Source organism: Falco biarmicus, chromosome 1 (genome assembly GCF_023638135.1).
Source record: "Falco biarmicus isolate bFalBia1 chromosome 1, bFalBia1.pri, whole genome shotgun sequence".
Classification (NCBI taxonomy): domain Eukaryota; kingdom Metazoa; phylum Chordata; class Aves; order Falconiformes; family Falconidae; genus Falco; species Falco biarmicus.
In genome coordinates this window covers 39,349,888-39,371,644 of record NC_079288.1, presented here as the reverse complement: position 1 = coordinate 39,371,644, position 21,757 = coordinate 39,349,888, and the positions used below count along the sequence as shown (strand labels likewise).

Genomic DNA, 21,757 nt, shown 5'->3' with positions numbered 1-21,757 from the left:
TGAATTACAGTTTTTTGATTTTCACTTCAAATTTTCCACCCAGCTTTACCCATCAGTTTACTACTGTAAACAACTGTTTTGCCTGCTAGATGGCACTGGACATCCACTAGCATTGGGACTGAAGGCAGGTGGCACTGAAGAGCTGTAAGGGCACATGGCCACCCTTTGGTCGTTATTCTATTTACTTTCTGCAATGGCATTTTCTTTGCTCAGATTACTTCATTCCTCATCCACAGCACTGGCTTGCCACTATAACGATTCTACCCATGTCCTCTTCCTGGTTTATGATGAGTATAAACTTGCTGTTAGCACCACTACAAAGGACTGGAGCTGCTTCTGAACCCATTAGTTGGTTGAAAATGACTAAAACCAAACTTAAGCCCTGAAATCCCTCTGGGTTTCAGCCACTGACTTAAGTATTTTGCAAACAATAATTTATTTTTTTGGGGTACAGTTAATTGAACTTCTCTGCCTGAAGGCAGGATCTCAGAGTTATTTGTTAATAGATATTAAGGGCTGATATACAAGGATGGTGTGAAATTTGCTTGTTCTTTGGATTCTGTTCTGAATTCTTTGTATACTGTTAGGACAAAAATCTGTTCATCATAGATACCTTGCAGGCGTTGTATTCAACATATTCATCAAGACAGTGAGGAGGAAGCTGAAGCTTTCATTTCTGTCTGCAGAGCACCCAGCATAATCCACTGTTGCCATCTTGTCATCCCGGCTGTGTTCTTTTCAAAATAAATGTTAAGAACCCCAAAGCCAAACAAAATTAGAAAACAAAGTTAATCACAAGTATCTGGCTGGAAATAGGACAGGCTCATTCTTCGAAGCATCCACTAGCCCAAACTGTCCTTCAGAGCATGCTCATCACACCACTGCGTCTGTAACCAGAGTGCCCTTCTAGCCCAGTCTTTCACCTAAGAATGCTGTTCCCTGCACCTGAGTAATGCATTTGCTTTTCACGTACACAGGCACGTTTCACCCAGCGCCAAATGTGCCCACAGTGGGTGTGATTTCTTGGAACTTGAGGGTGTACCCTCTGTTTGGATGGCAAGTTCCCTGGCTGTGGTTGCTTGGAGACATTATAGGTATCGTGGTATCTGCCTTGCATGCCTGTAGATGTTTTCCAGGTAGGTGTGGTCATACTTCTACTTGGCTCATCAGATTCTCCACAGATGTCCATGGTTCTAGTGACAGCGCCAGGTCTAGCTTTCTCATTAATTCTTTTTCTACCTTATAATTATCACGTATACATGAAGCTGAATGCAGTGCTGCATCCTACCATATCATTTCTAGGTGCCAGACACCTAATTTCTATCTTTTTTTGTCTCCCCTGCACTGAAAACAAGTCTCTCTCTCCATTTCCTCAGGAACGCTTGGAACTGATCATCGCCAAACCCAGAGAAGACTCAAAAGCAAGTAAAGTTTTTGCAGACTAAATCTTGTGGTGGTATTTTAGGATGTTTCTCCCCTTCTCCCCACCTTCTTCACTCCCTTCATTCTCAAAAGTTATCCCCTGCCTAGCGAAGTTGGCAGACAGGCTGAAATGCTTGTGCCTCAAGCCGTTCCTGCGCAAAGCCTGGCGCCTTTATTTGAATGTCTGACGAAAGTGGGTTTGAACTAAGATGTTGGTCTGTGAACTGGCAGGGGCACACAGACCGTGCTGCTGGCTGTTCCTGGGTGGTAAGCTTCAGCGGAAGGAAGGAAGATTGAGGGCAGACGGTGGCATTGTTGAGGTCCTGAGATGCCACACAGAGACTCACAAAAGTGGGTCTTACCAAACCCAAATGTCTAAACTTGCCTGAAATAACTGTGATGCATTTCCCCCTTGTTTAGATAACATAGCACAAGAACTTCTGCATATTTGCCTACCAATTCCTCTGGCACAGCATGAAGCAAATGGCTACCCGCACCTCCCTGGCTCTTTGCAAGGCCACTTAGCTTTAAAATACTGCTAAGAGCAGCACCACCAATCTTAAATTAACTTTCCCTGTGGGGGAAGAGTCTTGAATTGATCCTTATCTACTTCACTGGGTCTTGTGCTGACAGTCAGGTTTGCTGTTCTCACCACTGTTAAAGTGTTCTGCTCTTTATTGGGTGTACTGTGAACAAACCACCAGTCCAGACCTTTCTGATATGGCTGTTGTGATTTGCCTTATCTTTATTTGCTTCTCAAGCCACTTTGGTAGGGCTGAAGAAACCGTCTCCTGCAAAAACTTTGAACTCTGGATGAGCAACTAGAAAATATCTGTATCATCAGGGAAGGAGAGCTTAGGCTGCAGCTGGGACCCAGCTGAAGCACATGCAAACTGGGGGGATCTGCACAGGAAGTGGCTGAGAGAGTCGCTGGTGTTGAGGCTATTAGGGAATTCTTAGAGCTGTGTTAAATGGTAGGCTCGGCTGCACTAATGAATCACCTTGCTCAGGCTACAGAGAGTTTTGCTTAGAGGTGGCTGTGAGGGCATGGAAGAAAAGAAAATGTCATCGCACACACTTGCAGCTAATCCAGTGATTCCTACATGGGATAGTGGAAGAACTCCTGTGCCCAGTCACAATAAAAATGTTCTATATGCATTGCTCCTGTTATTACAGATTAATTAGCTACTGAAGGGAGAAAGTACTACAAAGGTATAATTCAGATTTCTGCACAGCTGTACTTTGCTACAATGGTCAGTAAAATTAAGATGATATCAATTCACTTAACATTGTACAAAATAATAGCTTGAGCTTGCAGGCTGTGCACATGCTTAGTATAAGCATCTGGATAGTCCTTGCTTGCTCAGTGTGATTACTGATGTGCTTAAAGTCAAGCAGGCATGAAAGTCTTTGCAGAACCAGGGATGCAAAACACAAGTAACTTTTCCCTTCAATATACCTCCAATAGGTAAACAACTAAAAAAAAGAGCACAAAACAAAAGTTCAGATTTCTACAGGTTCTGTGGGCGCAAAGGCCATGTCTTCATCTGTGCCTTGGATGGTGCAAAACGCACTGTCAGTCCTTAACAAATGGACACGAGTGATAAAAAGCTAATATGCAAATTGCATTACATGTGAGGATGTTTCCTTGACTTCTGTATAAAGCTCATTTCAGACTCTAATACATGTACAAGCTATAATCCATATAATTTCTCTTAACACACTTGAGACCTCATCAGGGATGGGAGAAATAATCTTAACAAATGCCTTTTTCATTGCTCGCAACCTGAGAGGGAGCAGCAGTATTTGGGTCGCCGGGAGGTAGTGGTCGGGCTCCGGGCTGGCTTTCGGGGTGTGAGTGGCAGGGAAGGGGAGGCGGGCTGGGGTGGGGGAAGCCCTGGTCCCTCGGTGGGAATGACCCGGCTCCCCGTCCCTCTCCCAGCCCCGCCGCGGCAACATTTATTGCAAAAGCAGGAAATTGCTTATTACTAACTAGCTGGCAAGGGAGCGGGAGCCGATGCTGTTCCACACTGGCACAGCACTTGCTTTGCTGCTGCTTTCCCTGCCTCTCCTTGTTCCGCTCTTTCTTCTTCTTCTTCCCCCTCTTTCTCTCCTCTCTCCCTCGCTCTCTCCTCTCCTTTTTTTCATTTTGGCTTCTATTCAAATGTGGGTCAGGGGTGAGCGGCTCCCAACGTCACAAGCTTGCAAGATGGCGCTGGGAGGAAGGCTGTGAGATGAGGAACAGGCTGGTATAAACCGAGAGGACAGGAGAGGGAGAGGAGGAGGAGGAGGAGAGGGGAAGGGGAAGAAAAGCTGCTGCTCCAGATGCAATAAGAAGGTAACGCGGAGCGGGGCGCGGGTGGGGGCGCGGGGCCGCGCGTCCCGCTCGGGCGGCCGGGCGCTGCCGGGCTCCGCGGTGCAGCCCAGCCCCACTCCCCCGCTCTTTATTTGCAGCCCCGGTTATTTGCCCATCTGCAAGGGTCCACTCGGGAGAGTCGCCGGGGTGGCGGGGGTGTCCCCTTGTTTCCTGCCCTGCAGCAGCCGTGCCCGGCACCGGCGGTAGTTCCATTGGAAAAAATAGAGATCATTTGCTTTTCCCTCTTGCCCCCCTCTCTGCGTGCCCCGGGCCCCCTCCCCTCGCTCTCCCGGCGCGCTGCCCCGTTGCTTTCGGGGCCGGGGCGTGCGTACGGTGTATTCGCTACCGTGCCTGTCTGGTGATTGCAAACGTCGGTTATTTGGGTGAAGCGGCTGGAAACTTTCCCCCTCCTCCCGTGCCATTTGTGTGTGCATGTGTGCGTGTGTGTGTGTGCGCGCACGGGTGTGCGCTGCCCCTTCCCCGGCGGCGGGGGGATCGGGGCGGGGGGCCGCAGCTGCTGCCCGCCGGGGCCGGCCGGCGTGGGGGTGACCGGCGGGGCGGGTGGACAGCCCTGGAGCAGGAGCCTTCTCCCCATCCCCGCTCGCCCCCTGCAAGTGAGCTGTATTTTATTTTGGGGTTTTTTTTGTGGTTTTTATTTAATTCTCTCCAAAGGAGGGAGCGGAGCCTCGGGGTGCCGGGGGCGTGTTTGTGCTGGGGATCCGGCCGCATTGTGGAGGAGAGGGCAGGGAAGGGGCTCCCGGGACTCGCATCGCCTCCTTCCCCCCCGCAGTCCATCCGCGGGGCTGCAAGGCGACGAGCCAGGCCGGCATCCCCCAAACCCCAGCGCCGGCCCCTGCCCCAACGAGCATCCCCTGCCCTACCGGGACCGCGGTGAACTTTTGCCCCGGCTCCCCCCTTCCCCGCCGCCCCCCTCGGCCGTTCGGGATCGCGGAGGGAAAGACCCGCCGGCTCCGCTCGCTCTGCTCGTCCCTGCGGGTCTCTGGCTTTTGTTACGGCTCCGTCTCGGACGCCACGGACGGAGCGCAGATCGCGCACCCTCCCGCGGCCGGGGGCTCCAGGACCCTGCCCGCCCGGCTTTGTGCCCCCGGAGGAAACGCGCGGTTCCCCGGCCCCGCCGGCCAGGCGCAGAGCTGTCCACCCGGTTTTAAAAAAAAATTATTGTAAGTCCAGGCTGGCAATATTGTTGCCGAGGCTCGTAACATTGTAATTCAGGGAGGCTGGAGGGCCGGTCGCTGCCCGCGGCTGCCCGGTCCCGGGCGAACGGCGCCGCGGAGCCGGGCCGGGCTCCCATCGCCAGGCGCGCGGGTGCCGGTGCCAGCTCGGCGGCGCGGGCAGCCGGGCTTTTTTGTTTTTCTGCTTGCATTTAAAAGCCAAGCCGAGCCGGCGGGGGGGTGGGGGCGGGGGGAGGCTGTGTGCGCGGCCCCCTGCGCCGTGCGCGGCCCCCTGCGGCGAGCGCGACCCGCGGAGCCCCTGCGGTGCCCGCAGCGCCCTGCCCGCTCCCCGCCCGCTCCCGGCCCCTTTTGTATGGGGCGAGGGCCGGCGGGAGAAGTCAATTATTGACTTGTGCTCGCAGCGGTCCCAGGTGGAAGCGGGCACGGCAGCCCCCGGCGCGCCCCCCGCGCCCCCCGTTATCGCGGCCGCCAGCCGCGCTCCTCCCGGGCGGCCGCCGGCCACCGCGCCCGGCCCCGCCGCCGCCCGCCGCTGCTCCCCCCGCTCGGGCCGGCGCTATTTACACACGGGGATTTGGGGGCTCGAAACTTTCTGCGGTGAAATCCGCAGCCTTTGGAAACTCGGGCTGCCTCGACGCTTCGGGAGGCGGGTAACTGGGCGTTCAGCATCTGCGAGCGGGGCGGATGTGTGCCTTTACATCGAATTAATGAATTATATATGCAACCGAGTGTTTCAGCAGACGGTTACCGAAATCGCCCCGGATGTTACTTAGCTGTTAGAATAAATCTGAGAGAGCAGCCAGAAACCAGTTAAGAGCAGCATCAAAATTACATTCTGCTAATAAACTGTCCTTTGACCAAAACTGGTTTAAATTTATTGCGGAATGCTGTTTATATTTGAATGGCTCCCATGTTTTTCCACAAATTAAAGGGGAAAACAATATGCAATAGTCACTTTCATTGGAAAATGTCAGAACTATGAGCAGATGTTTGCTGTGCTTGATAAATACAGCGCATAAACAACTAGTATTTCAAGATGACTTATTACTATTTTTTTATGACTTAGAACTATTGTATGTATATACTACAGCAGCTCTGGAGAGAAAGCTGTAAATGACTCCTTAGGATTTCACAGCAAATCTACATGGGCAAAATGACATATGGAAAGAAAATTGACTTATTTCCACAACTGCAAGTGGCCTCCTTTTTGCGCCTTTTCATTAGCAATCTAATCCTAAAAGCATTAGGAGCAATTATTTGCAGTGGTGCCTGACATTCTAGGTCTAATTATTTAAATCAGTTTAACTTTTGATGGTTGACCCATTAGGTCAGATCCGTGTGCCTTTTGTTATATTTATTTAAAAAAAAAAAAAAAAAAAAAGAGGGGAGAGGGGAGAGGGGGTCTTCAAACTTGCCACCTGCTACTGACATATCATTTTAGCTCTGGAGGAGATCAGCATTAAGAATAAGCAACCTCTTACATTTGTTACTTTCCATTCAAACATGGGTAAGGAAACCCCGTGCAAGACACTTGCCTTGCTTTTTTGCGTCTAAAATCCATTGCTTAATCGCTGCAGACTTGCGTGGCTGTGAGGGTGTGAGCAGGAGGAATGGGAGAATCCGAAGGTACAGCAGATTTTTCTTATGTCATGCTTCCTAATCTATGTGAAATGCAGACGAGATGCACATACATAAAAGGGATGGTTTTTCAGTGTTTGGAGGAGAAGCTTCTTCCAAGAATCTGGGAGAGCTCTAAATCTTTAATGCATAAAGAAATAGCTCATGTTAGTATTCACATACGTTGCTGGGCGGAATGACTTATGGATGTGTAGATAGTAATAAGTATCACAAGATGCTTGAAGCACTTGGTATCACGTGATACATGGTAGTGTCAGTGCTGAATTGTTTGGCAGAAGCCAATGTGTGACAAGGGAGGGGGGAGAAAGGAGAGAAAGAGAAGGTGAGAGGCCTTATTCCAGGAGGGTACATGTTCAATTTATTTTGATTAATCATTTAAAACAGCTAGAACACAATCTAATGCTAATCAGTTTGGCTGTGTAATGGATTGAAACTCCCTAAAACAGCCACCACAGCTCAAAATTGGTGGCACAACATGAAATTTGAAGTTGTGAACAGCAGATCTTGCAATGAGAGTTCTCGTTTTCTAGCATCTTTACAGTCCACAGTAATTAAGAACTGTCAAGCGTAAACTGTATGTTTGCATTCCTTTGACCTTGTGTAGAAAACAGTACATGGCTATTCTCTGAGCTCTCGCTACCTTCTTTGCTGATAGATGTAGGGAAACTGGATGATGTTTGAAAACCGAGGTGCATTTGCCTTCATATTAGAACTTTGTGCTGATGGCAGCATTTAACCTTCTCATCCAGTCTGATGAACACACCATAGCTGGATAGGCAGAGGTATTGGTATGATGAGGTTGTCATGTTTTCTCTACAGAGAACCACACTTCCCATGCCCTAACCAAATCTGACTGAAAAAGTGTACGGATGAAACTGCAGTTTCTGACAACATCCGGGGAAGAACATTGCCACAAAGCATCATTTCAGTGCAGCAGCAAATGTGGTCTTGGAGTGGGAGAAAGCAGAATCACATTTGTGACATAGCCATTATATTGGCTGTATTGTGACAGGCAAAGCTCAATGGGAAAGGGGACCATTTCAGCATCAGCAGACATGCCTACCCTGCTGGGCTTGGAGAAAAATTAACAGAGCTCAGCTGTGGGGCTGCAACAACAGAGCGTTGACCCAACCATAAGCAGGAGAATATCTTTTAAAAAATAAAGATGACTTCTCCTTTGGTTTGGTGTGGATTGAACACCAGTGATTAAACCACTAGGGCTGCTTAAATTGGTTTTTATCTCGCTGTACTATTGGGAGCAAGGACAATGCATTGCGATAGAGGTTTCACTCTGCTGTGCAGTAGCTCATTGGCAAAGCAACTGCATCAGTTTGTTTAGGTCTTTTTTAATCAGCGGTGACAGTGTGCTTACTTCTCTCAAAAGCAGCAGAAACAATGTAAAAAACCCCCACCATTCCTGAGAATTGTATTTTCTCGTTCAGTTAGCATCTCCAGGTTCTAACAGGATGCCAGTTTGAGCTGGGTTTCTTTCCTTGAAGCGTACGCGTATTACAAGCTAGCTGTCCAAACTTGTAAGTTACTCACGCTTCTTGTTTGTAATTCCTGGAAAGAAAATTCACCCTGCAGTGCTGGCTCCCACAAACAAGGAAGAAATGAAACAGTGAGGTCAGTCCTGAATTTTAAGCTGATATAAAATGGGTTGTAACAATAGCTGTAAGGAGGAGACTACAACAGTGCAATAGCTGTACCTGCTGTAAGTGACAGGTGGGAGAAATTTTGTTCTTTTTCATATGTGTTTGGATGATGGCCCAGTGCTGGCCACAAACTGCAATCCAGGATTAATCCTCGCATAGTGTTTTCTTTCTATATATCAGATTTCTCATTTTGTTAATAAGCACAGTCTAGCATGCACTTCAAGTCAGCTGTTCTGGAGTGGAAGCAACAGGGTTTTGCATTATTGAAATGATGGCTCTCATGCTTTCCTAGAGCCCGTATTGTTTGACCAGGGCAGGGTGGAGGATGATCCTAGTAATCACAAATCCTAAACAGGGATTCTAGTTACTGATTTTACTTGATGGAAAGGGGTGGGGAATCTAGTTTATCCAGGATTACATATGTAATCACATTTTCTGATGTGCATACTGTGGATTTGAAGGGGCTAAAGAGCGATCTTTTAAACTGAAAACCTCAAGCAGGCGTTTGGGAATAGACCTACTGTGGGAAACTTCCTTCAGCATTGGACCTCTTGCTAATGTAGAAGAGACAAACTGCTGAGGTCTCCTGCAGAAAGTGTGGAAGATGTGTGCACTGCCAGCTAAGTTCAAGAGGAAGGGTCCTAGTATACAGCTGGCAATAAGAACAGTTTAGAGAAATGCAGGGAGTTTTCTGTTCACAACTTTCACCAGGGGCTGCTCCCCCAGTAAAAATGGCCCTGAAAACAGGGTGTACTTCTTGCTTCTGTTGCTAAATGTTCTGAGAGATCTATGTAGGAACTAGGAACAACTCCCTCTTGTTCTTCCAGCTTTAGATACTGGATGGAAAAACTTGCCAACATTGTCCTTGCCCAGGTTCTGGATGGGAGGTAGAAAGCATTTCGTGTCAGTACACTGGCCTGAGGCATTTGCTGTCCTTCAGGCTCTTGGGTGAAGGAAGAGGGGGTAGCTTTCAAGAATATATCCGTTTGCCCTATCTGCTCCCTTCCCCCACTAAACCAAACACTATGCAAGATAAAATTGTCTTCAAATCAGTCTTTTGCTATGACTTTTTAAAAAGAGATACATGACAGATTGACTGGGGAAGAGGCCTCATATGGTAAACAACCTTACTCTGCTCTTCATGCTGGGCTAGTCCCATTCATTCCTGGACTGGTTTAAGATGACAGGGGTGTACAGCAGATTCCTTCCCCTAAATGTGTGCTCATTTCCCGTTGTATAAAGAACCATTCAGTGCGTGGATTCAGTTTTCCAGGAGCCACATAAAGACACTGCCATGTAGGACTCCGCTTACTGCATTTCCATCTGCTGTCAAGATGCCACCAGCCAGTTTGACAGTTTGGAAATCTTTTCTCTTGTTCGATAAAGAACAGAATAGAGTAATTTGCATTGCCAATTTTAGCTGAGAATTTAAATCAGCCGACAAGAAACCTTGTTTTAAAGCTTGCTTGTTTGTCTGTGTGGTAGTTAGTCTCCAGTGGAAAGACTGGATCTCACTGGTTTATACCTATTAAAACATGTTGACGTGCAACCAAAAATTACATTGAAGTAGATTGGGTATTATTTTCTGTTAAGCAGGAGGACAGAGTTTAACACATTCAAGCTATGATTTAACATGCCATTCAGAAACAAAATTAATTTACTATGTTATTGTTTCTGATAAATGTATCAAGCAACTTCTTACATAGCATTAAATTCAATGAAATGCTAAACCCAAGTATTTTGAAGTGCTAAATAAAAATATTTGGAAAACATTTTCTTATCAAAATACTTTCTGATGACCTCCTGAGGTCCCTTCCTATGTGACTTATTTTGTGATTCTTATTCAGCTCCATTTTAAATGCAAAGCAAAGGAAGTGTTTTTGATCAAAAGGGAATTGATTATTCTCTAATTATGCTGCTCTTATGAGTTCAGAACTAGCAGATATTAGTCTCTAACACCTAGTGTTAATTTGGAGGGAAGTAAGCTTTCCTGCCCTTCTGCCCCTCCTCAAATCTCAGTTGCTTTCTGCAGTCTGAAAGAACTAGTTTTTGAACTAAAATGGAAAAAACCTATCCTCTCTGTCCCTTTGCAAGAGGCTACTGATGCGAAAGGTTAGTTAACTGCCCAGGATTGGATGAAACAATAAAGAAGTGGCTTTCTCTGTTCAGGGATTGACTTTCCTCAAAACTTCACTAGAAACACACACAATCGAAGACCGACCTTTTTTAAACAAGACCTATTTAAAAGAAGGTTTGAAATTATGCCAGTGTGCAGTAAGACTTGAATTTGTGCTGTTTTTATTTAATGTTGTTTCCCCTACCCCTGGAAGGGTAAGGTGCTTTGTTATTCCTAGTTTCTGTTTACCCTTATAAAGTATTCAGAATGATCCTCATGTGGAACTTTTTATATCAAACTTCTCGAGTCCTTGAAAAAGACTCTTTGTTCATTTTCTAGTCAGTTCAAATGCTCTTTGATAATGTGATATTAGTGACATGATTATGACCAGTCTTCAAAGAAAAATGTGGATGTCCTTCTAGGCAGAAAGAATATTTACCAAAGTTGTAAATGGCAGGGGATCCACTGAAAAATAAAATGTGCGTGCACATCTGTGAAGTGTACATAGCCAGAACTGTAGTACCAAAATGCTGAATAAAAGGAATTTTGGCATGAGAGTGAGAGTTGTCTCGTAATTCCTCAGATGTCAGCAGACTGACATTTGGCTGAGCATGTTTTAAAAGTAATGTAACTTACAACTTGAAAAGTTTTACCCAGAAAATTTGGTTATAAACACTTACTGTTAGGAATTGGTGCAATGTTTGGATATATACACACATTTAATTCTTCTGGGTGAGCTTGTGGTCTAGGGAACTCTGCGTTCAGTTTCTATCACTGATTTAAATTTTCCATGCTATGCTCATGAAGGAAGTTAAGCAACTTAAGTTTTCTTCATCTTTAAAGTATGGAGAAGACAATGTCCTTGGTTTGCCTTGTATATTTATCTTATAAATGCTCATCATGTTTAAAAGTTTGCACAATGGGACCCTGACCTTACCAAGGGACTGTAAATGCTGTCATCATACACATACTTCTAATAAAGCTTCGAAATGGTAAAGTCACCAAAGGACTAACACTTTAGTATTATGCAAAACCCACGGGGGGGGGGGGAGGAAGAATAGAGAAGATTGCCTTCCAGTCCTTCAGAAATGTTACATTTCTTAGTCTCCACTGTACTTTATCAAACAAGGCTCTCGAAATTGTAATGCAAATTGAAATATGCACGGTATAAAAATTACTCACTTTTTGCTACAGCATTGAAAATATTAATTGAAAATATTAATGAGACTATATTCCCCTGCAGTGAACACTGGGGTTTTTTTGAAGGTCTGTTTTGGACTGCTAGGCTCTTCCTGGGAATAAATAAATTCCTCTAAATAATCCCTTTCAGGATGTGCAGAGCAGCAGCTTGTATTTTTTTGTCTTTCCTCCCTGGGCTGCATGGTACAGTGCCAGCGTACCGCATGACGCAACAGTCTTGGAAATTCTTGGAAAAGCACTTCCGTTTGCTCTAGGTAAAAAATTGTGTTGGCAGCAAAACCGACTCTGCTGTTTACAAGCTGGCAGCATTCTTAAGTGAACTCCAAGAAAAGTAGTTTAATGTATGCGGTTCTGCATATCCATCCAAGATGCAGAGGTGTTTGAGACTGCTGGCCTGTTATTATGGGTGGTGCCCCTGGAGAAGGAATGCCTTGAGTATTTCCCCAAGTGTGGACCTCTTTTTAGTAGTTACGGTCAGCTGGTTTATCCCAGTTGCACTGGGTCTCCCAGTTCCTGGCTGCTACCTGTAAGCGGTGGGTTTAATTGCTGTAGTGCTACTTCTTAGCTCCTGAATGAGGGAAAAAGGGATCTGAGTGAGGAGAGAGGACTATAAGCCATTATCTTCATTCTGGCAATCTCCGTTTCGGTGGTAAAACAAGAAGTTGAGTATAAGAATTTGTTTGCCGCTGATTTGTTGTTTGATTCTGGAAAAATAGTTTAATCTGTCTGTACCCTTCTATCTCTACCTGTGTGAGGGCATGATATTTTGAAGATGAGCTGAATTCCCATTAGCATTTAATGAACAGTAAACAGCAGCAGTAGCCACTATTATCTAATATTTCACCCTGTTAATTGTGCTAGAGGATTTTAAGTGGAATGCTGTACTAATAATTCAGTATTTTGTAAGTGGAACCAAATGCTGAGAAAACTAGTACATTTGATAGTGCTGCAGTATTGGAAATCGTGCTGTTATTTAAAAGCTGCATGGAGATGTAACTAACAACAGGGGACAGTCATGGAAGGAAAAAACATTTTAAGGGTTCTGCTGGGACAGTGATCACTGGAGTATGGAATTAAAATATTTGCCTATCCAGCAAAGAGATCTTTTCCACCCAGGGATCTCAAAATGCTTTCATTATTAGTAATCTGTGATTTATAGCTGTCTCTGGCATCTGCATGTAACCTTTGTTGAGATGTTTATATGACTTTCCGAAAGCTGCACAAGGGTTCTTCCCTAACAGAACAGAAGCCATGGTCATAGCCAGACAAACCAGCTTCCACTCCCAGTAGACGCAAATGACTGATTAAGCACCCCAGTTTCTCTCCTTCACTTGTAATAAATAAACAAAATCTCCCTCTCCCTTCCAAATTTTGAGAGTTCATATGAAGTGGGACGTGGGCTACACGATGCCAGCTGTACCATTTCAAAAGACTTATCAGTAGTTTTCTACTTAATACCCAGAGCATCTAATACCACATGCCAGAGGCTTGGGATGTTCCTCATCCATGAACTGGTTGGACAAGAAAGGGGGAAAGGAGTCCAGGTGAGTCCAAGCAAGTTTCCATGTGCATTTACTCTGACATTATTCAGAATATTTGCCTATTTGTGCTTGCTTCCTCCGTGGTTACACATGAACCCATGCTACCTCTGTGTTTGTGTAAAACAGCTTGGGTTGTACCCTCACTGGAAAGCAAAAAAATCAACCCCAAACCACCCCAAAGCACCCCCTCTAAACCTGCCTGGAGCAAAAGCAAAGCTCATCCCCTTTGGAGGTGGAGGGGAAGCTGCTTCATTACAATGGCTCTGACCATCAGAAGTGGTGAGTGGGAGGGTATCTGAAAGCGTTAGCTCTGTAGATTGACTGGCTGGGGTCACGTTTTTGTAAGTGAGAAGGTAGCAGCTGTCCTTTATGGCATGCAGGATGCAGCGTTTCAGGGGAACTTGCAGATTTTTTTTCCATAAGAACTGCTCCATGCTGTGCCATGCTGCTGTCCCACCCCTCCCTCTCCTGTGCCTTGGGAGGGGGAAGGGGCCGGGTGCCCATCAGGAATGCTTGCACTGGCATGGGGAAAGCAAGGCTGCCTCTGCTAAACTTACACATTACTGGAGACTAATTAGTCACGCTTATTGCTTTAATTTTGTTTTGAGTTCCCAGTTTTTTAAATCTTCAAGGAAGAAAGGATGGCACATCTTGAGTGAAGTCAGTGTAATGCCAGGGTGTGGTATTTCCATAATTCAGTGACTGTCTTACTATTTTTTAACAAAATGCTTGAAATTAAAGAAGCGGAGAGGTAGTATGAACATGGTGGTTTTGCAATAAAATAAAAAAACGAACAGCGCAAACTGGCTGTTGGTCAGATCACAGTCTTCAGGGGAAACTGTCTCTAATAGATGTCATTGTAAGGGTAATGCTGCACTTGGCACCAAAAATTAGATTTAATGCCATAAATGGAGATAAAGCACATTGCAGCTGACAATATACTTCCAGACCATGTCCCTGGCTAAGGAGCTTGCAATGCAAGGCACAAATAGGTGCAGTACAGATAACTGACTGGGGGGGGGGGTCAGATTCTGCAAATGCTTACTCAGGCATTTTGCTTGAACTCGGTGTGACTGCTGGAGCAAGAGCTTGCACAATCTGGCCTGAGGAGTGGGGCTGGAGTCTTATAGTTGTTGGGTAAAAGAGAACTGCTTGGGGGTTTTATTTATTTTTCAAGTGCCTGGTGAGGCAGGGTTTAAGTAAAAGCCCACTTCCGACCCTGACTTGCATGCCTGTTTATTTGCTGTAATCACCTGTAACCTAGAATTGCAAAACTCCTGTGGATACACTAGTGGTGTCTTTGTAAAGTTTCCCTAGCAAAAATTCAACTGGATTTTAAAAGTACATGCTTCTTTCAAAACGCTTAGCTATTAAGTTCAGTCCTGCCAGCCTGGTGGGCTGAGAACATTTTGGAAAAGGTCAGAGGGCCACATTGAATACTGTGGGTCCAATTTCCCAGGCTGATTTGTTGCCTGAACTCTTTGAAGGCAGCGGAGCACCTGCACATCCCCTTCTGGGGATTCCCTTAAAATGTGGGGAAGCCTCCAACAGGTGTGTGAAGCTGGCATGGCCTTGGCCCAAGGTGGGGAGAGGTGTGGCTGGGACACGTCTGAACCTGCGCTTGGGCTGGAGCAGGGAATCAAAGCGGCTGTATGTGGTGGCAGTTCCAAGCTCTCATTCCCCTGAGCGTAGGGAAGGGATGCTAACCTTCACCAGGCAGATTTCAGTAAGCTGTTCCCCACTTTTCTGCAGCCTGTCAGGAAGCGGGCAGCGGGCAAGGGAGTTGCAGCTGCCTGTCCCCCCCCTCCGAGAGGCAGCGGGCTGGCTGCCAGGGCAGATGCTGACTAATTGTATCAGGAAAGAAGTGGGAGGCAATAGAGCTGATTCAGATCCCTCGTTTAAAAATCCTGAGTGAATGCCTGATTAATGTATTTTCTTCTCAGATTCATTCGCTTTGAGGTCACAGCTCAGAGGCTCAGGAGAAAACAGGCAAGACATTGCGAGTCTCACAGGATGTGTGTCACACGCTCACTGCCTAGGTGCTCTCCCTGTAAAAGGCTTTGCCAAAGTGAAGTCCCAGACTGCAGTACTGCCGTGTCGGAGAAGGCTCTGGCTGGGATACCTGCTTGGGCAGGGAGCTGAATCTTTCTTTTTCTTAAGAGGCAGTTGGTCGGCTGGCATTAAAAAGTTATTTCTTCTGACGGGTCATTGGATCTTCTTCATAACACCTTTCTGGCTTATTTTAAAAACTTAATGTTTAAGAGAGAAACAAATAATTTATTTTGCTTTCATTGAAAAGAGTGTAAGCACTTCATCTGAGTAGGAAAGAAAAGCACCATTATTCATACGAAGTCAGTCTCTGCAGTGAATGACTGAACAAAAAAAGTCTGACTGGAAGAGTACATCAATTCTACTGAGGGCAACAGGCTTTTAGTTCTGTTCATCCCCAGAAGTCTTAAGAGAAAAATATGGTTTAACCCTCCTGCTTCTTGTCAGAGGATTTAGCAGAAAGAAATCTACCTCCTTCCCAATCTAGGTTTTAGAATGTATTTGCTCCTTAAGAACAAGTCAGCACAGTAATCCTCTTTCATGTTAACCGCTATGAAATATGGTGTTAACTTTTTAGCCTTATAGTGGCAGGAAATGGGATTTAAGATTTTTTCCTTGAGTACAGAAGAGTTTAGGAGCAGGATTAAAAAAAAAATATTCCTTACCATCCTCTGTCTGAGTCTATTTCCATAGACTAATCTTTCAGTTCATCTCATTTGTCTATTACACAATTTGCTGTATGATTTTAACCATGATAGTTCTATAAATGCAAGTTGACACTTCAGATCCCTGTGCTGGCTTCAACTCTTAGTCCACAGTATCTGCTTATTTCGATTTATGCTTTGGTTGTCTAACCTGTTGGATTCTTTGCTTCCTCCAGAATCCCTAGTTGTGCACATATTTGCTTTTTCCAACAATTTCTACATATTTGCCGTATCACTGTAATCTCTTCATTCTCTGGGCTGTGCCTATTCCTATCTGTTTTCTCTGTCTCTCTCCACACAAACTTTGCACCATGTTTTGGGCTGTCCTTTGTAAATGAAACAGTAATTTCTTCATGGTAAGCTACTCCAGAACTTCAGAGAGTCACCAGATAGCCTAGGGTTACATCCATGCAAGTGGTGTAGCATCTGTTTGTGCATGAAGACTCTCTTTAAAATAAGATCCTGTGTTTCAAAACTCTCTGCAAACATCCTTCCTATTACAATATCTGGAGGCCACTTGGCACGATTTTTTTTTTTCTGATTTGTATGAAACTGGTATCCCAGTAAATAAGTATCATTGCAGATGCTTTTAGGGACAGGGAAAATGAGGAATGTTTGCTGTGACTAGCAGGAAAATCTTCTGGCTGTTCTACTGATGATGTCCTTCCACTTCCCTCAGTACACTTTTTAAAGTTCGATTAACTCTTCTGGAGCAGCAGAGTCATATGATAAAGTTCTAAGGAATATTACAAAAGAGGCAAACTTGAATGTGTTGCTGCTTTGTCTTGCTAGATACCAGTGGTCAGATTGAAGCCTCTGGTTGTACAATTCCCATTTGTTCTTGACCTCAAACCTCCAGCCTATGTCAAAGTCTTGCTTTCCAGAACTGCATGCCCTTACGTCTAGGGCAAACTTGTGACTGAGGGAAGGTTTGATATCAAATGGTCTCAAATCCTATTGAAATCAGTAGGTTGAGGGTGCTCATTGCTAAAAGCAGGCTCAACAGCTAAGATGCAATGTGCAGATCAGATCCCTCCTGCAGCTGGCTTGCAGAGCCTTGGACAGAAGCAGTAGTCTTGTTCCCTGCCATGGACAGTCTTGAGCCTTCTCATTAAACTGATCATTATTTATTATATACACACACATGCACTCTTTCTCTACTTTAAATATATGTGAATAATACCAGACATGAGTGTTCCTGTGTGGAATAACTGAACTCAGTTACGTTTGGCATTCAGTTACAACAGGAAAAAATGGGTTTTGGTAGCTAGTGCTGAATAGCAGAGGCCAACTCTTCAAGTTTTTCCATTGCAAAAATGCTATGTCTGAATTTCTTAAATAGCGTGTGTCTATAATAGGCCCAGAGACATGACAGCACACGTGGAGCACATGAAGGGGAAGACACAGGACATGAATTTTTCTGCAGGTTTTAACAAAGCCAGAATTTTCCGTGCCCTCTCTGCTCTGCCACACAGAACAAAAGCCCCAGGGAGTTTGTTTCTAAAGTCACGTGAGAGCTGCCAGCAGAAAATGAAAGCCCCAAGGGTTTCTCCAGTCATTGAAGGGGCATCCATAGCCCATAAATGTGAAAATGCAACTGAGCTGCACTTTGAAAGTGAGAGGAGAGTGGCCTGGCACAGTCACTGGGGAGTCACTGAACAGTCAAGACTGACACAATATGGAACTCATGAACCTATGCTTAAACAAGTTATTTGTTTAACCAGTATGTGACTTACTGCATGCAGGTGGCTGTCGGGCCCCACATCCTGAATGTTCCTCTGCCACCTTCCCCATGTCTGTGCATCAGTCAGCTCCCCTTTGGGGACACTTGATGTGTGTGATGACACAAAGCCTGCCGGAAAATCCCAAACCCACGCTTTGTTTCAGACCTGGGCATATGGGATGCCTGGGATGAACAAGTAACATCAGTTTTCCTCTGCTGTCTTTTCAGAGGGACTGCCCACCTCTGAGTCTGGGGGCAAGGGTCTGTGCGAGGAGCGGCGTGAGTCTGCTCCTGGTTTTGTCTCCGTCATACAGATATGCAAGCCTTGTAAGTGAGTGATGTTGCTTCCCTCCGAGGCCTCAGCCTGCAGCTCACCCTGAACGAGTGGGGCAGAAAGTGCTGCAGGAGGCAGCTGCAGGGCAGCGTGGGCACTGCAGGGGTTCTTGTCCCAGCCCTCGGCTGTCTGAATCCATGGCAGGCAGAGCTGCTGCATGGCCACCGCCACTGTCACGGACAGTTGCACCTGATGCGTAGGAGTTACTTGGCACCTTGTGGATGTAGTTTCCCATTGATTTTTTGGTGGAATTGATTTATAGAGCTATTTAATGGAATTGATTCTTTTTACAACTTTTTTCCCCTCTTAAAGACCAATTGTTTTTCTTGAATGATGGCTACAAGTTTGTGTTTATGTATTAATATGCTCATGCACCCGCAGTCCTAACTGTGTTCTTTCTACTTGCACTGCAAAAGAAAGTCTCAATCTCAAATGCCATCTTAAATTTTAATATTATATTTGATGTATGACCTGGAATAAATTTAATGTGCTAGAACTTGCAAGACGAAATCCTAGTGGTGGGTATAACCACAAAGCAGTGTTCCATTAAGCCAAGGACTGTTGAGAATGTCTGTTGTGGTTGTGTCTGGGTTACAAGTGGCTCCCTTTGGTTTAGTGTAGGTGGATATTTTTATTCTGCCTGGCTTATGAACAAGGGGATGAAAATTCAGAATTTACCTACAAGAAGTTAAGACTGCTGAGTTTTCCTTTACAAGCCCATAGGTAGGAACCACATTTTTATCCTAAACCCAGTATTTTTATTGTACTTAATGTCTTTCATTGATTGCCGCTCCAAAGTAGCTTGTATTAAGAAAATATGATATTCTGTACCTGGAGGAATACTATGAGAAAATGTGGATATCATAATTCTCTGTTATTGTTTTGCACTTTGCAGGTCAGTTCTGTCAGTATGTTTAACTTGCAAATTTGTTTTGTGGTTTTGGCCTTCTTTCTTATTTCCTTCCTTTCTGTCTCTCGTCTTTCAAGAAGCACCAAAATAAATTTGGGCAGGATCCTAGCTCTGGGTGGGACTCCTGAGCAGATATTACGCCACCCAAATTTCCAGATCAGAGAGACTTAAACATGTGTGCTGAGGGCTTAGGATCCAACTAACAACTGCCTGTCAAGGTACAATGAAATAATCTCTGAAATAGCCAGCACCCAAGTCATACAAGTTATTAGTAATCCAAAAGTACCTCCTTGAATGGCAATGTGGAACAAACATCAACCATCATAGTTGTTCTGTGTGATCCCTGTGTGAAATTTAGCTAAGCAATTTGGCAGCTGTATGTAGTACTAACTGGAGCTTCCAAGTGGTGGTCTGATGCAGCCCTAAGCATAGTACATTTGGGTAAACTAGTTATCACCAGAGAAGGGACAGAGATAGAGTCAGCACTAGTCACCATCCTATTTGAATAGAAAAGCTCTCAACTTCATGGCTGCTTATCAAAACTTCCACCCTTGGCCAGCTATAATCTGTAGCCATCTAAACACTGTTGAGAATCCAGCAGGGCCCCCTACTGTGCATTTAACTTATACTGTGAGTTTAACAGGATGGCCAAGAATAATATCATTAGTATGCTGAATGTGCAACTGCTAAAGAAGTGGGTTGTACATGTGAACAAAGCTTAGCAGGAAAACTGTAGATGGTATGTGCATGATGCAGAGCAGATAACAGCAGTTTATCCGGTTGTCTTGTATCTACAACTCTAAATCCCACATACCATTAATTTTGGAAAAGGACTCCAAATGTAAGCAAATTGCTCTGACCCAGATTTTAAACTGGTAAAGGAACTTGAATTCACATGCAAGACAATATGGGCCCTTTTGCAAAACATGGTATTTAAATGTGGCTTACTTAGAGAAGCTTCCAACAACAATCAATCTTCACCATGTGTCCCAGAAGACAGCAAAGACTTTATTCAGCATCTTAGTGATCCTAAATGGCAGTCTTTGAGAGGGAAAACTATATCATTACTTTGTAAATTAAACCTGCAGCAGTTGAATTATACTGTAGTTTTACAGAGGTGTTTTATATACCACAGCCACATTGTAAACTAGATTTTGTTTGCTTGGTATTATACCAGTGATTTGTAGCCTGTCTCTGACAGATGTGTGTGTCTCTCTCTAACCATCACATGCCCTAAGCAATTATGCAGAGTTAACAAAACCTAGAGAAGGCAACTGCTCTTATCTGTCTTGCCCCATGCCAAGTCTTTGCCTTCCAGTCTCTGCTGGGAAATAGTAGAAATTCCAGGCATTCTTTGGAAGGGAGAGGGTTAAGTTTAAAGAGAAGGGTATCTTGTCTTTCACCACTACTGGGGGTGGAAAGATTTTAACTGTGCCTGCTCCCTAGAGGTGCTTCGTTATGGGTGTGATGATATGGCCTTGGCATGTCCTTGTGGGATAGGTTGGACATTAAGGATCTGTACTGCCAAGGTTCTTCCTTGTCATATGGACAGATTCTGGCATCGTGACTCTCAGGACATCAGAGAAAGCATTTACATGAGAACATGAGATTTCATAGTTGGTGTTACGTAAATTGGTCTACAGCAAAGTCTTTATATAAAAGCACTGTTTGGCTTAGGGACTGCAGAGCCCTAAGGCTGTCACTGGGCGCTGTACAAGCATAATCTCTTCCTGGAGAATGTCACAGTCTAAATGGACAGTATAGGCAAAAGGTGAGAAAGGAAGCAAGAGACATGACAAGATGCCAAGGTGATGTGACAGATGGAGAGAACTAGGAGGAGAACCTAAATTCCTTCAGTTCCAGTTCACTTTGCTACCAGAACAGACTACTATTATTACAGCAGTCTTTTTTTGCATCCTTACTCGTCCAATTAAATTAACTTTCCTTGCCTCAAGGACTGACACAGTCCCTGTACCGTCTTCTGGTGTATTTTAGCTATTCCAGAGAACTGGAACAACAAGCATGCAAACAAGTTACTGCACACTGACTGATCATTGCTTACTCTCTGTATGTGAGGCTTTAGCTCATGGCAGTGAAAGGTAACCAGATAAAACAGCTTTGTGCCCAGGACAAAGCCAGCCACACAAGTAGAAGTTGCTTCTGGATTTGCACAGCTATATGTCAGTCTAGCTAGTTCTGGAGATGCCTACCTTCTGTTTCGGTCTCTGGGTTCCTGGTGCTGTGCACAAAGGGGTGCAAGGTTAGGCAGTGCTAATGCCACATTAGTCTGCCCCAGCTCCATTTTGGGCGTGCATGTGCATCTTACCGGGACTGTGCCTGAGCTGTAGCTGGCTCTCCCATCGGGTCATAATGGTGTAAATTGTTCTTGACTGTGTATCTTAAAAAGAGCGATATCCAAGTCCAACTGGACTAAGTCTGACTTCTGGCCACCTGCCCTCAGAACACAGAATGGACCCTATTTTTATAAGTCTCCTTGAGATGAAATGGCATTAAGAAGAAACAAACACAACTTCTTACTGCCCTGTACTCTGCCTTAGCTCCAGAGGGAGGTTTTATCAGAAAGCTCCTGTGGTTGCTCACTCTAACGTTGCTAGTGATTCAAATTCCTTGCCAGGCGCCTGCCTTACTAAGAGTTTAAGGGCTTGCATTTCTGCAGTGCTTGGACTATGAAAGCTACGAAATGGAAATAAATAAATATTCCTGCTCCAGAAGATGGTAAACAGGACCAAACAGTTACTTACTCTTTGTGTGTTGCCTCGGTAAATTTAAAGACTTCCGTGTATTAAATGATGCAATAGCAAATTCCTTACAAAAAATAAAATGCCTGTAATCAGATAATGGTTGCTCTGGTGCTAGAGGTAACATGGCATTGAATATCTCTTGGTTTGGCTTCCACAG

The 21,757-nt window shown here is 45.0% G+C and overlaps 1 protein-coding gene across 1 annotated transcript in view; it reads left to right on the top strand.

Annotated features, from left to right (window-relative positions):
* The first annotated feature begins 3,350 nt into the window (after nt 1–3,350).
* HIC2 (HIC ZBTB transcriptional repressor 2) overlaps nt 3,351–21,757 on the top strand; it is a 75,798-nt gene continuing 57,391 nt past the window's right edge. The window contains exon 1 of the mRNA XM_056336918.1: nt 3,351–3,760. The gene's annotated coding sequence lies outside the window, so the exon portion shown is untranslated. The remainder of the gene's footprint in view (nt 3,761–21,757) is intronic.